The following is a 14,568-nucleotide window of genomic DNA, read 5'->3' on the forward strand; positions in this document are numbered from 1 at the left end:
TATAACCCAGGTAAAGTTCACATTCTATTTCGGTTGTAGAGGAACCAGCCATTTTATTCGTTTTGATCAAAACAAGACTATGGCTTGAATATTCCTGATCCATTGGTGAATTCGATGGGGGCCGCCTCTAAGTTTGTGTAATAACACAAACTCTATTTGTAATCATGTTTGTTTTGCTCTCTTCCAGTCTATTGTCCCTAGTTTTCTTCGTTACCGTCTCTCTGTCCAGATTGTGCGGTCTGGCAACTTACTACTTTTGTAATAATAGTTTTAAAACATCTGTAAAGTTTTAATTAAATTCTTATCTGAAGAAGTGTATTTAATCTCAATGATAAATTCCGACTTTCGCTTAATATACTGATTCGTTAATCGAAGGCTCATTGTAATTAGTAAAACCCTCTAGATCTTTTAGGGTCATTAGCTTGTGTTGGGGCTTTATTTAAATTGCTAATGATCAGACGACCTTTCACGGGTCAGACTGTTGTATAATAGTTTAATCATATACAGAACATTAGAAGTTTTACAAGAACTTTGACCACGGAGTAATCGAGGCCTTGATCTACATGTAAAAAATATACGGAATATTAAGTATCAATTTATGCTGAACCTAAGGTTTGATATATCATTAAGAACATTCTAACCTCGCAAAAATACTAAGTACTTCCATATTGCTAAATGAGAATCATCAACACTTCTGTTCACTTTATGGTTTTATTGTCTGTAATAAAAAGGGTGATATTGTGATTCTAACTTTGAAGGCTTGAGAAAGCTGGATAAATATTTTTTTTGAAATGTGCGTTTCGGATTGTCATCACAACTGGCTCAGGTTCAAATCCCGCTGGCGGTCACACCCTCTTCTGTTACACTGCAGGAGACTACGGCGAGGTTAAGGGACATCTATATCTTTAAGTCACTCTTGTTTGATATCTAACTTTAAAATATTAAGGTTTATAAGTTGAAGTTGTTAACTAATAATTTCACCTCCAACTAAGCGTTATTTCTAGCGAAATGTTTTAAGGTCAAAGCAAGGACTTTTATGTTAAATGCCACTTAATACTTAGTCTTTGGTCTTGAAAACATTAAGTTAATTATGAATTTTTATTTTTTTTTTCGTTTTAGTATCTTGTTTTGTAAATCATACAATTGTTAAATTATTCTCCTTTACAATAATGCAAAAATAAATTACTTGCACAATTTGACTCTCAATAACAAAACTACACTATTGCCACATAGTAAACTATGTTCCCTTTTCTCATAGAGTAATTTAGGGGCAGATAATTTAAACCCACGGCTAACGAATGCGTCATGTGGCCAACACAACGACCAACCGCTCCTACCCTTACCCAACCAATATCAGGAACTCATTAGAGCTGGGTGGTCTTAGAGGCGCCCAAAGATCCCGAAATTAAAAATTCAAGGACTCGAACCTGGTTCGGAAGCCAAGTGCATTACCGCTCAGCCACTGCGCCTCGACCATTTTGTTCACAATATGGAAAATGTATTTTTCTATGAGCTTATTCACCCATCAGACAACAATACTGTATCTCATGAAATAATTTCACCGCTAAAATCGACCTTAAACGTATGAATCTTTTGCGATCAATTATAAAGTGTCAACCAATAAAAATAAAAAGTACGTATCACTGTTGTGAATAGCAAAATCACGTGACATGAATTGACAGTACTCATGACGTGGCCAGCAAAATTCTGTTTTCCAGGTCGCTAGACTCATCTTTCCGTTTTCTTGATTCCCTGACAGCGTCCTTGACCTAGATTATTTTGTGTATTTATTTCAACATCTCCCACTCTTTTTTTTTATTATCTCTAAAAAGCCCCACCCCCCCTTTTTTTTTCTCCACCTATTTCTCTGTATAGCTTTCTCTTCTTTTTGTCTATTATTTTTTATGTATTCATGTTTTGCTTACCTTTCTTAAACCCGATTTAAAAATACAAATATGTAGCAGAGTACAGTGAGCAATATCCTCATAATGAGAACATGCTATGTAAATTGTTGTCTATGTCAAAAAATGTTAATGAGAAACCAAGAGGCTAGTTGCGACGTGTAAAACATAACGGAGACGCCATAACAACCAATGAATAATGAACGTGGCAGTAATGTCATTAATATTTACACAATTAGTTCACAAACTGATTAACGCTATAGAACAGCTAGACAGCTTTAGCCTCGAATTCTCACTGGCCACAGCAGACAGAAGACACGGACCTCATCGAAGTGTTGGAATGAAATATGCGGTTAACTTTGACACGACTCGTGTGTCCGAAAATATGTGAGGTATCTTGTTATACCTTAAACGAACTAGACCATAAGACAACAGTAGTGATAAATACCTCTTCACAGTTAAACGCAAACTTTAAGCAGACATTTTAGTACCCTTTACATGCTTCTGAAAATTTTTTTAGAGTTGAATATTAGATCCTAGCCCACACAAATAGGACCATTTAGACCACAATCCAGAGAACTCGAGAAAATATAATACATAAACATTATACAAATATTAAGGTGTCCTTTACTGTGGCTTTATATGTTTCTGAGGGTTTATAGTTCCTTGGTCATTATCTAGCCTCTAGAAAATATGTCCCATTATACAGATCGAAACAATATATTGAGCTCTGTTTTTAAGCGTAGTGAAAATCATATAACATGAGTTGTACATTATGTTACATTTAGTGTCAGTATGAATATTAGTTATGCGTGACCTGCGAATATTACCAAAGAAACAAGAAAGTAAAAAAAAAGAACTTATTATTAAAAACAAAGCGTATATTAAGTGTACTTGTATCAGTATCAGTTAGGATCAGTCATAGTCATGTACTTAAAATTTTGTAATAGATCAAGACTAGCAATAAAAAAGTATCTATTAAAAAATAAAAAAGGGGTAACGACCTGAATTCAAACACATGGCTCAATTCTTCTCAGGCTTCTCAAGCCAACACGCTAACCACTCTGCTAGTGGAGAGCTTATAAACATGGAAGATTGTTCAGTAATCTATTGTTTCTATAGTCTCGTCCTATTTTTCAGGTTTGTGTTCGCTAAGACTGAGTCGACGACCTAAGGGGACTAATTCTGATTACTTCAACTCTTCAGTCATTAAGATTTCTTTCCCTTGTTCTTGATACCAAACAAAATAATAAATTACCAATAACTAATTAGCTAAATTTTTTTATTGATTTTTGCGTTGTCAGGTACAAGAAATAATTGTGCAAAATTTCAGCTTGATCCGAGATTGGGTGTGGGAGAAATGGAGTGTACAAGCTTTTAACCAGACAGACAAACAGACAGACAGGCAGAGTGAGCTGATATAAGCTTTGTAAAAAAAAAAATGTGTGAGTTATGCATTATGACAGGATAACTAACGACTTAAAATGTAACTTTCACAACTAGATTGACTCAAGGACACACGTGGGAGGTAATTAACTTCTGTTGAGATGGAACACCTGTATTTTATAAGATAAGATTATATATTGCAAGATATATAACATATTTTATAAATATATTACATACAGTGTAAATCTGTAACATAAAGTTTAAATTATATAATTCATAGTGTATGTAATCTCATAGTGAGCTCTGCTAATGTCAGGTCAGTTTAAATATTTCTAGACAAATTTAAAACAGTACTACCACACCCATGCGATAACCTCTGACCTCATCTATTATATGTTTACGTTTAAAAAGCATTTCCCCCAAAAGCGTGTCAATAACTTTCAGATACGTTGAACATTCCACACACTTAAGATATTTCAACACTGAACATTTTACCTATTAGCCTGCTCCATTTACTTAATTCAATAGATTTCCTAAATGTGTTGAGAATGCTAGATAAATGAAAAAGGTGGAAAGATTACCTGGAGAACTTGACAAAATATAGATTACTGTCCATTTTTTTTTTTAAATTTATTTTTGGCGTTTCGCTACCTTTATATTATCTCTATATATAATTATCTTCATGGCTCAACAGTTTGGACACCCTTTGCATTTTATTCATTCTTTACTACTTACAGAATTACTTTGCGAACCTTGCGTGTAGCGAAGTAATACAGTATATAATAAAAATTCTATTTCCTACATAGATCACACTCAATAGCAATAATTACCAAATGTTCAATCTATCTACGAGAATTGTTGACCTCAAGTAATTCTTCATTACTTTGAGGCTCGAGAAGCTTCTTTCACCAGATTCCACAATTACGTGTATTGCATAATGCCGTTTTTTTTTCGCGCGTAGGAGTGGCGTTTTCCATTTTGAATGACACCCCAAAATGACAAATTTTTTGTCTTTATATTTCAGGAGATTTTTAAGAGTTTTTAAAAGATTTTTATAATTTTAGGAAATTTTCAAGACTTTTTCGTATATTTTGCAATTTCAGGAGATTTCCTGGAGCTCCTGGTAAATCAGAAGGCTGCAGGAAATCTGTTATAAGCTATAAAATGGTTTAATTTAATAATTTACACCTAGAATTAGCGCGGGTCCTATGAAAGTGCGGGGCCCACTGCGGTCGCATAGACTAGTTTACAATAAAATTCATGTGATATTTGCCGCACTAATTTATTTGTCAAGACGTTTGAGAAACAAATTTAGATGTAGCTATTTTTAAGGTTAGATAAAAATGGAAATGTACCTTTACTTTCACCATCACCTATCCCATTGTCTGTTAAACTAAGGGCAAGATGACTGATGGAGTGTGTGTTTGTTTCTATGGTGATAGTGGGAAGAGGTTAGCGATTGGTTGTGAATGATGCAACATAGGTGGCATTGTCGTCATTTTTTCTTAGTTAGGAAAGACGACTCCAGAATTTTAAAGGTTATGTTATTGCAGTGAGTTAGATTTTGTTTAAAAAAATATTATTACTTAAGTCTAATACATTTATGGGTGTCTGGTCGTGCGGTTTGCACGCTGGACTATCGTTTGAATTTATCGATGGTCCCGGGTTCAAACCCTGCCCGCTCCCATCCCCCGTCGTCCTGCGGGAGGTTTGGACTAGGAAGTAAACTATCTTCAACTCTGAAGGAACATCCGAAACATGTAAAACATTTAACATATTTGGTGTCATATCAACCTTATTTAGTCTGTATTATTTTATTTTTCCTCATTGATCTTCGGACTGGAAGACACGCCTTATTATTGTTATTATATTTATATATTTAGTATTGTTCACTAGGAAGTTATTCAAGTTATTTAAAGTTTTAGTAGTTAAGATCAGAAGCGTAGTGATAGGGGGGCAAGATGCCCCCGGGCACCACCCTCAGCGGGGCATCACCCACAGAGAGGCGCCTACAGAAATAATTATTGGAGATTTTTAGTTAGGTAATACATTCTAAGGTTATTTGTGGTATATTATTATTCAATACTTTTTATGTAATATGTATATAATGTTCATGGAAAATGGGGAAGGGGGCTAATAAAGTTTCTCGCCCCGGGCGAACGTTTTGCTCACTACGCCCCTGGTATATATCACGCCTACTGCAATTTAGTTTAGTGCTACAAGTCAACAACAGTCAACAACAGGCACCACACAGAATCCGTTGGCCGTCTTTCTCCATTCCTCTCTGTCTTTTGCCTTATAAGATCTCTTTCAATGGTACGCCTGTTCATTCTTTTATGTCGTTTTCCCATCGCTTTCTTTGTCTGCCTCTTCATCTTTTTTTTCCTGGTACTGTCTCTGCGAAGGTCTTTGCGAGCACTGCTGTGAAATGGCCATAGAGTTTTAGTTTGCTTTTGAGTTGTTGGTTTTTTTTTTTTGACAGCAGTCATCTGGAATGTACATGTGACATCATTCATCACTATTTAAAAATATAAAATATCTCCTGTGCTCCGTGACACTGCCTGATCGTGTGATAGGCACTACGGTCTGTCGCCGCTATGGTACCGGGTTCAAACCCTGCCCGCTGTTATCCTTTCTCCTCCTATAAAAGATCTTTTCTAGCACGTACAAATCTCAATATTATAAATATTACATTTACTTGATGACTAGAGAATCTAATAAGTTATCTCTTGAACTAGATAGTTTGAATAATAATTACCAAAAGCTACGCTAATTGTCTGCACTTGTACCTGCTCTGTTCATTGCAATAAGAATGAAAAATGCGTAACTTCTGTGATGAAGGGCAGGTAATTCTGTTAACCTTTCAAACTGTAACAATTTTTATTTTGTACCTGAGCGACAAGTAACGCAAAGGGAGGTAAGTCCCAGGTAACTGCATGCTTTGCTCGCTTGTTTCTGCTGTCACTTGGTAAGTTCTTCGGATAGTCTATCCTCTGTTAGTCTATCCATCTGTTGGTCTATCCATCTGTTAGTCTATCGATCAGTTAGTCTATCCATCTGTTAGTCTATCCATCTGCTGGTCTATCCATCTGTTAGTCTATCGATCAGTTAGTCTATCCATCTGTTAGTCTATCCATCTGTTGGTCTATCCATCTGTTGGTCTATCCATCTGTTAGTCTATCCATCCGTTGGTCTATCCATCTGTTAGTCTATCGATCAGTTAGTCTATCCCTCTGCTGGTCTATCCATCTGTTAGTCTATCGATCAGTTAGTCTATCCATCTGTTAGTCTATCCATCTGTTGGTCTATCCATCTGCTGGTCTATCCATCCGTTGGTCTATCCATCTGTTAGTCTATCGATCAGTTAGTCTATCCCTCTGTTGGTCTATCCATCTGTTAGTCTATCGATCAGTTAGTCTATCCATCTGTTAGTCTATCCATCTGTTAGTCTATCCATCTGTTAGTCTATCCCTCTGTTGGTCTATCCATCTGTTAGTCTATCCATCTGTTAGTCTATCGATCAGTTAGTCTATCCATCTGTTGGTCTATCCATCTGTTAGTCTATCGATCAGTTAGTCTATCCATCTGTTAGTCTATCCATCTGTTGGTCTATCCATCTGTTAGTCTATCCCTCTGTTGGTCTATCCATCCGTTGGTCTATCCATCTGTTGGTCTATCCCTCTGTTGGTCTATCCATCTGTTGGTCTATCCATCTGTTAGTCTATCCATCTGTTAGTCTATCGATCAGTTAGTCTATCCCTCTGTTGGTCTATCCATCCGTTGGTCTATCCATCTGTTGGTCTATCCCTCTGTTGGTCTATCCATCTGTTGGTCTATCCCTCTGTTGGTCTATCCATCTGTTAGTCTATCGATCAGTTAGTCTATCCCTCTGTTGGTCTATCCATCTGTTAGTCTATCGATCAGTTAGTCTATCCATCTGTTGGTCTATCCATCTGTTAGTCTATCGATCAGTTAGTCTATCCATCTGTTGGTCTATCCATCTGTTAGTCTATCGATCAGTTAGTCTATCCATATGTTAGTCTATCCATCTGTTAGTCTATCCATCTGTTAGTCTATCGATCAGTTAGTCTATCGATCAGTTAGTCTATCCCTCTGTTGGTCTATCCATCTGTTGGTCTATCCATCTGTTAGTCTATCCATCTGTTAGTCTATCCATCTGCTGGTCTATCCATCTGTTAGTCTATCGATCAGTTAGTCTATCCCTCTGTTGGTCTATCCATCTGTTAGTCTATCGATCAGTTAGTCTATCCATCTGTTGGTCTATCCATCTGTTAGTCTATCGATCAGTTAGTCTATCCATCTGTTGGTCTATCCATCTGTTAGTCTATCGATCAGTTAGTCTATCCATCTGTTAGTCTATCCATCTGTTAGTCTATCCATCTGTTTGTCTATCCATCTGTTGGTATATCCATCTGTTGGTCTATCCATCTGTTAGTCTATCCATCTGTTAGTCTATCGATCAGTTAGTCTATCCATCTGTTGGTCTATCCATCTGTTAGTCTATCCATTTGTTTGTCTATCCATCTGCTGGTCTATCCATCTGCTCTTTTTATGTGACACAAAGTAAAGTGTATACAATCAAACAATAATTTAATATAATGAGGTTAAACAAAGATGGTTTCTTCAATTAGGAGAGAAAGAGTTAAATGTCTATTTGTTATTTGGTTGGTTGATCAATCGTAGATCGTTGATTACTCAATCGGTTGGCCATGGGTCGTTCTTAACCTTTAATTCGACTTTTCAACATTTTCCCGAACCAAATTATTTCAAATGTTTCATTCGCGTGCATGTGTTCTAGTCTATGTCAAAATCTGCAATGCTAAAATAAACTATCTAGGCTTGCCATAGTTTAATAATATACTGGATTAGCGTCAAGAAGTTTAATTAAAATCTCCCCCGCGAGTCTGCTGCTGAGAAATGTTGAAACAAAAGAATTGGATTGTCGTCGACTCATGACGGCTCAAATAAGCTTGATGGTCTGCGCTTTTCCAATGTAACATTTTTTTTTAAACTGATGTACATTTTGAAACTTTTCTCACGCTATATATCCATCAGTTATCATCTTACTCTAAAACTCCATAAGAATAAAAAAAATCTTTTTTTTTTCCTCTTAATAATCATCTTTTGTTTCATTCTCCATATGTACTATAAAATATCCCGGACTTGTTATGGCAATGTTTATTTATTTCGTTCAAATTGAAGACATTATGGTATGTACAAATATACAGTACGGCTTCTGTCTAAGTCGTCTGCAAAGACTTCCGTCGTCTGCTGTCAAAGGAGTGCTGTCTAGAAGCAACACTTCCGCCTTGGTTTGAATGAAATTTGATCTTGATCTAGTTCCGGTGACATCAAATCGCAGACAACTGATGGCGATAATTGTAGTAGTATTGGTGGGTGTTTGAAACCTGTAATACTTAACCTCGTGCGATTCTTCCGGAATACTGTTGGAAACTTGAAAAACTAGAAAGGAAGTTACGTCACAACGTCATGTGTACGGCTAAGAGGTCAAATGTTCTTCTAAGTGCAATTATTTATAACTACAATTTGCCTTTTTTTTTTAAATAAGTGCTCCCTTTCCCCAGTCTTAATACAATATTATAAAAGGGGAAATAAGTTGGTTAATTTTGGTACTTATTGAATTGACTCTCTTACTGACTGCTCTCCCCGATTACAAAGTTACTGACAGACAAGCTGACAAGGTCACGGGCACCATTAGTGCTACACCAGTCACACTGCTAATAACTGGCTTTGAGTGCTGGCCAAGATGTCTGCGCTACAGAGAAAAGGAACGAATAACATAAACTGATGTGATTCAGTGCTGTGTAGTTCACACGCATTAATTGATGTCCCCCAGGAGACGTGATTTGAGTTGTACGTCTATGCGCGGACAGCAGTTCGTATAAAAATAACATTCCACTCCCAAAGCAGCGGAACAAATCATACAATTCTGATCATGTTTTATGAATCTGTCTCGCTCCACTAATTGCAATCTATTTATTCTACGTCAGTGCATAAGACATTTTCTTGTATGTCCAATCATATAGGACTTCTTTTCTTTAGGACTTCTTTTTTTTTTAGAATTATATTTCTTTAGACCTCGTTACTTTAGGACTTGATTTCTTTAGGACTTTATTTCATTTAGACCTCGTTACTTTAGGACTTGATTTCTTTAGACCTCGTTACTTTAGGACTTTATTTCATTTAGAACTCGTTACTTTAGGACTTTATTTCATTTAGACCTCGTTACTTTAGGACTTTATTTCATTTAGACCTCGTTACTTTAGGACTTGATTTCTTTAGACCTCGTTACTTTAGAACTTTATTTCATTTAGAACTCGTTACTTTAGGACTTTATTTCATTTAGACCTCGTTACTTTAGGACTTTATTTCATTTAGACCTCGTTACTTTAGAACTTTATTTCATTTAGAACTCGTTACTTTAGGACTTTATTTCATTTAGAACTCGTTACTTTAGGACTTTATTTCATTTAGAACTCGTTACTTTAGAACTTTATTTCATTTAAAACTCGTTACTTTAGGACTTTATTTCATTTAGAACTCGTTACTTTAGGACTTTATTTCATTTAGAACTCGTTACTTTAGAACTTTATTTCATTTAAAACTCGTTACTTTAGGACTTTATTTCATTTAGAACTCGTTACTTTAGAACTTTATTTCATTTAAAACTCGTTACTTTAGGACTTTATTTCATTTAGAACTCGTTACTTTAGGACTTTATTTCATTTAGAACTCGTTACTTTAGAACTTTATTTCATTTAGAACTCGTTACTTTAGAACTTTATTTCATTTAAAACTCGTTACTTTAGGACTTGATTTCTTTAGACCTCGTTACTTTAGGACTTTATTTCATTTAGAACTCGTTACTTTAGAACTTGATTTTTTTATGACTTTATTTCATTTAGACCTTGTTGCTTTAGAACTTTATTTCGTTTAAACATTATTACTTTAGGACTTTATTTCGTTTAAACCTTATTACTTTAGGACTTTATTTCGTTTAAACCTTATTACTTTAGGACTTTATTTCGTTTAAACCTTATTACTTTAGGACTTTATTTCGTTTAAACCTTATTACTTTAGGACTTTATTTCGTTTAAACCTTATTACTTTAGGACTTTATTTCGTTTAAACCTTATTACTTTAGGACTTTATTTCATTTAAAATTTATTACTTTAGAACTTTATTTCATTTAAACCTTATTACTTTAGGACTATATTTCATTTAAACCTTATTACTTTAGGACTTTATTTCTTTAGGACTTCATTTCATGCCCTATCATATAGGATTTCTTTATTATTTTTTTTCTTTAGGACTCTTTTTCTACAGGACTTCATTTCTTCAGGACTTCATTTCTTCAGGACTTCATTTGTTTAGGACTTCTTTTCTTTAGGACTTCATTTCTTTAGGACTTGTTTTCTTTAGGACTTGTTTTCTTTAGGATTTTATTTCTTTAGACCTCGTTACTTTAGGACTTTATTTCTTAAGGACTTAATTTCTTTAGGACTTATGACTGTCAATGTGCTCGAATGTGTGTGTCTGTGTGATGGTGTGTTCAAGGTCAGTGGCGTAGCTAAGGTGGGGGAAGGGGTCCAAATTTGAAAATCGCTAGGGTCCACACTTGAGGGGGGGGGGGGGGGCCTAAATGAGTGTCTTAAATTTGTTTTTACATTAAATATTACGTCATTATCTCATGTCATGATGTCGAATGTCAAAATAAGGTCAAGCCCCCGCGCACCAAAAAATCCTTAGCTACGCCACTGGTCAAGTTGCTGTCCACTTCCTATTTAATTGAATGAAATAGTACTACAAGTGTATCTCACAGCATTTCCTCATTTCATTGTTGTGTTGACCAGTGAGATGTATCCCTCCAGTTTTATCTTGACAGCGCTTCTCCCTTGAGAGGGAAGAGTACCATATACTACTCTCCCTCTCACTCTCTGCCGTACAGACATGTACACACATACAACACACACACATACACGCACAATGCTGATGCTGTTTCTAGTATTTGAATATGTTTGGAGAAATAATGCATTGATTTACTCTTGAGAATAGACGAGTTGGAAACTTGTCTCTAGCATTGTATGTCTCGAGATTGTTTCAATTCTCCCTATCAATTTCACACGTGACTAAAGGGGTCAATTCTTAATACACTTCCATTGGTTAGGGGGTGATCAGCAACAGCTGTGGCGTTTTCAAACTTTTGCCTATTTCCAGTGTGTTCAGTCGTCATAGAAGGCTTTAACCCTGACCTGCCACGTCGCCACCTGTGGGCAGTGGAAACCAGTGGCTCGTTGCCACGTCACAGGGCTGTACAACGTGACAAAGAATTATTGGTCTAAACTGCCCATAGGTTGTGACGTTGCTGGTCAGTGTTGAGGCCTTTTATAACGAATGGTCTCGGTTCATCACATAAACTCCAGGTCATCTTCTTATCTTATTTTTATCTTATATTATATAATACAGACGTTACTTCAAAAAAGATGTTGATTACATCCTATGCGTCATGCATCTAGTCATGCATGTTGACCATTGACTTAAATTCACTGGTTTTCCTGGCTGATTCAGGCAACCCTGCACGTTGGCTAATCTGATTTTTTTTCTCAACTATAGGTGTCGATCTTAATTATCTTCATATTGCACTTACATATATCAGTGCATCATAGGGACGACCTGCGGCTTTCCTTGGGGAAAAAAAAACACAAACTGATTGAAGAGATAAATGGAAATCACTAGAGAATATTATTTCCTAATTAAAATTAAATAATTTATTACCAGAATTAAAAAATACGATAGCCAATCATACACTGGGCTATTAAACCTTGGTAGCCTCCATGACGGAGAGACTTCGTCATAGCAACGTACATTTGGTAGTTGTAACCAACATTCAACTATTCATCTTCTAATGAATGCAGGTTTTGAAGTCATATTTTAGACATTCTTAAGCAGATAATTTAGTTTGAGTTTTGTGAAGTTTTCAAAAAAATAATAATAATAAACATGTGATACATTTCTCCCCATGGAACTCAAAAAGTTTGTTTTTTATGCTAACCACCACGTGATCCCACCCTAACCCAAACTATACGTCACCTCTCTCCCATTTCTGAATCCGTATAGTTTTTTAGTAGATAGTTAAAGCTTCCCTTTAAGAACTTGCGATCAGATGATGTTGAAGTTATCTGTTTCTTTGGCCAGTGGTTAACGAGCAGGGTGTCATGTGGCCAGCACAATGACCAACTGCCTTTACTTTAACCAATTAAAGTCAGGTATCCCTTAGAATTGGGTGGACTCAGGGGCGCCCTAAAAATCCCAAATTTCAACCAGTCTACACCGAGATTTGAGCCCAGGACCCCAGGTTTGGAAGCCAAGCGGTTAACCACTAAGCCAAGCGCCCACTATTCCTTAAAATGCTTAATGCCGTTCTAACATTATCAGAATTATTCAGATTTCATTTCCTTCATCTTCCACCGCATGTTTTCTTCCTGGTTTTGTCCTTTGTATGCGCAGCTTCATAAGAAAAGCTGGTCTGATAATCTCTTAACAAATAGCTGTTCTTTTACCACAATACATTTAAAATGTATGATCTTTTTTTAAAGAGCAACATACATCTAAATAGTTTAATGATGTATCTACATTAGAAGCCACAGCATTTTTTACATGTACGAGACTTCTAACTCTATACTAATGTGAATAATACTGCTTCAAACGTATTGTAAGGAAGACATTTTAACTTTGAATGGACATTTTTACCTTGTTGGGCTCACGCTGGCAGTCTCTTGTTGGTTAATGGATGATGCAAAGACAGAATTGTATAGGAGGTTTTGTGAAAAGGAAAATTTTGGATTAAATGGATCGCTACATCATCAATATGTGCGTTACTTTAGAAAGAAAATGTTCCGAAAAAAATGTGTGTTTCATGTTTAATGTATTTTCCATTTTTAGCGGCCCCCGAAAAGGGAAAATACGCTATTAGTTTTGTGTGGCCTGTCTGTCCATCCGTCCGTCCGTCCATCCCGTTTAGATCTCAGAAAATAAAAGAGAAAATGAAAATCGCACATCATGATATTTTAGATCATTCAAAGTTCTGATGCAACGGTTACTTTTTCCTTTTCTGAAAGCGAAAAATCTAATTGTTTAAATCAATTATCCAAGCAGTTTTTTCATAAAAATACACCATTTTACAACTATTCATTATTAATAGTAACAAACACGGGAGGTTCCTTAGTAAGGATAAAAATCATGTAACATTTTTTAACACATTTATGCAAATGGTTTTAGATTTTTGGTAAAAAAAATATTTTTTTTTTTACAATTGTATTGCTAAGTTATGTAAGTTCTGTCATACTAAATACTACATTTACAAAAAAAAAAAAAAAAAAAAAAATTTTAAAGAGTAAAAATCTATTTACTATGCAAATAACTTTGACATAATTTTAAACAACAATTAATAAGTAGTTTGTCATATTATAGCTTAAAGGTGATCATTAATACATAAGATGTAATAAACAAATGATATTTTTTTTTACCGGAAATGTATTTTTCTTGAGAATTTGAATAAGAGATTAAACCTTTACAAAACAATTAGATCAATTAGATACTCGTTATAAGACATCAATTAGGCCAGGTTCACATCTAACTTCACATTCACTTTCACCTATCCCTTGGTCTGCTGGACCTTTGGGGCACCACACTGGATCTGTCAGCCTTCTTTCTCCATTCTTCTCTGTCATTTGCCATTGATAGAATTTCATTATGATATTCTTTCTGAAAATATTGAAACCTGCCTTTTTACCTGCCTGTGTGGATCACTTCTGTTAGAATTTAATACCGACATTCTTCTTAAAATATTGAAACCTGCGTTTTTTGATGCCTGGACCACTTCGGGGGCCGATTTTGAGTTTGTGTTTCCACACAAACTGTCTTTGTAACCTTGTTTAGTTATGTGTGTGTGTTTGTGGTTTTTTAGTATTTGTGTGTGTGAGAGATAGAGAAAGTGAGAGAGAGAGAGAGAGAGAGAGATTAAAAGTTATAATACAAAAGCTAAAAATTTCAGCAAGGTGTTTACTTCTGTAAACAAAAAGAGAGTCTCTAGCCGGACTTGTGTATTGTGATGTTGCTAGTTCAGGCTGTCTTGAAGTCAACCAATTACTCTGCAATCGTTTGGGTGTAATTGTTCGGGTGTATTACGTGTAGTTGAGCAACAAGTCAGACAAAACAAGTACATCTATTTTTTAACAAG

The 14,568-nt window shown here is 35.5% G+C and overlaps 1 protein-coding gene across 2 annotated transcripts in view; it reads left to right on the top strand.

Moving 5' to 3' along the window:
• LOC106071309 (green-sensitive opsin-like) overlaps positions 1 to 14,568 on the top strand; it is a 152,415-nt gene that overhangs the window by 27,905 nt on the left and 109,942 nt on the right. The gene's annotated exons all lie outside the window — the stretch shown is intronic.

The sequence above is a fragment of the Biomphalaria glabrata genome, chromosome 11, assembly GCF_947242115.1.
Source record: "Biomphalaria glabrata chromosome 11, xgBioGlab47.1, whole genome shotgun sequence".
Classification (NCBI taxonomy): domain Eukaryota; kingdom Metazoa; phylum Mollusca; class Gastropoda; family Planorbidae; genus Biomphalaria; species Biomphalaria glabrata.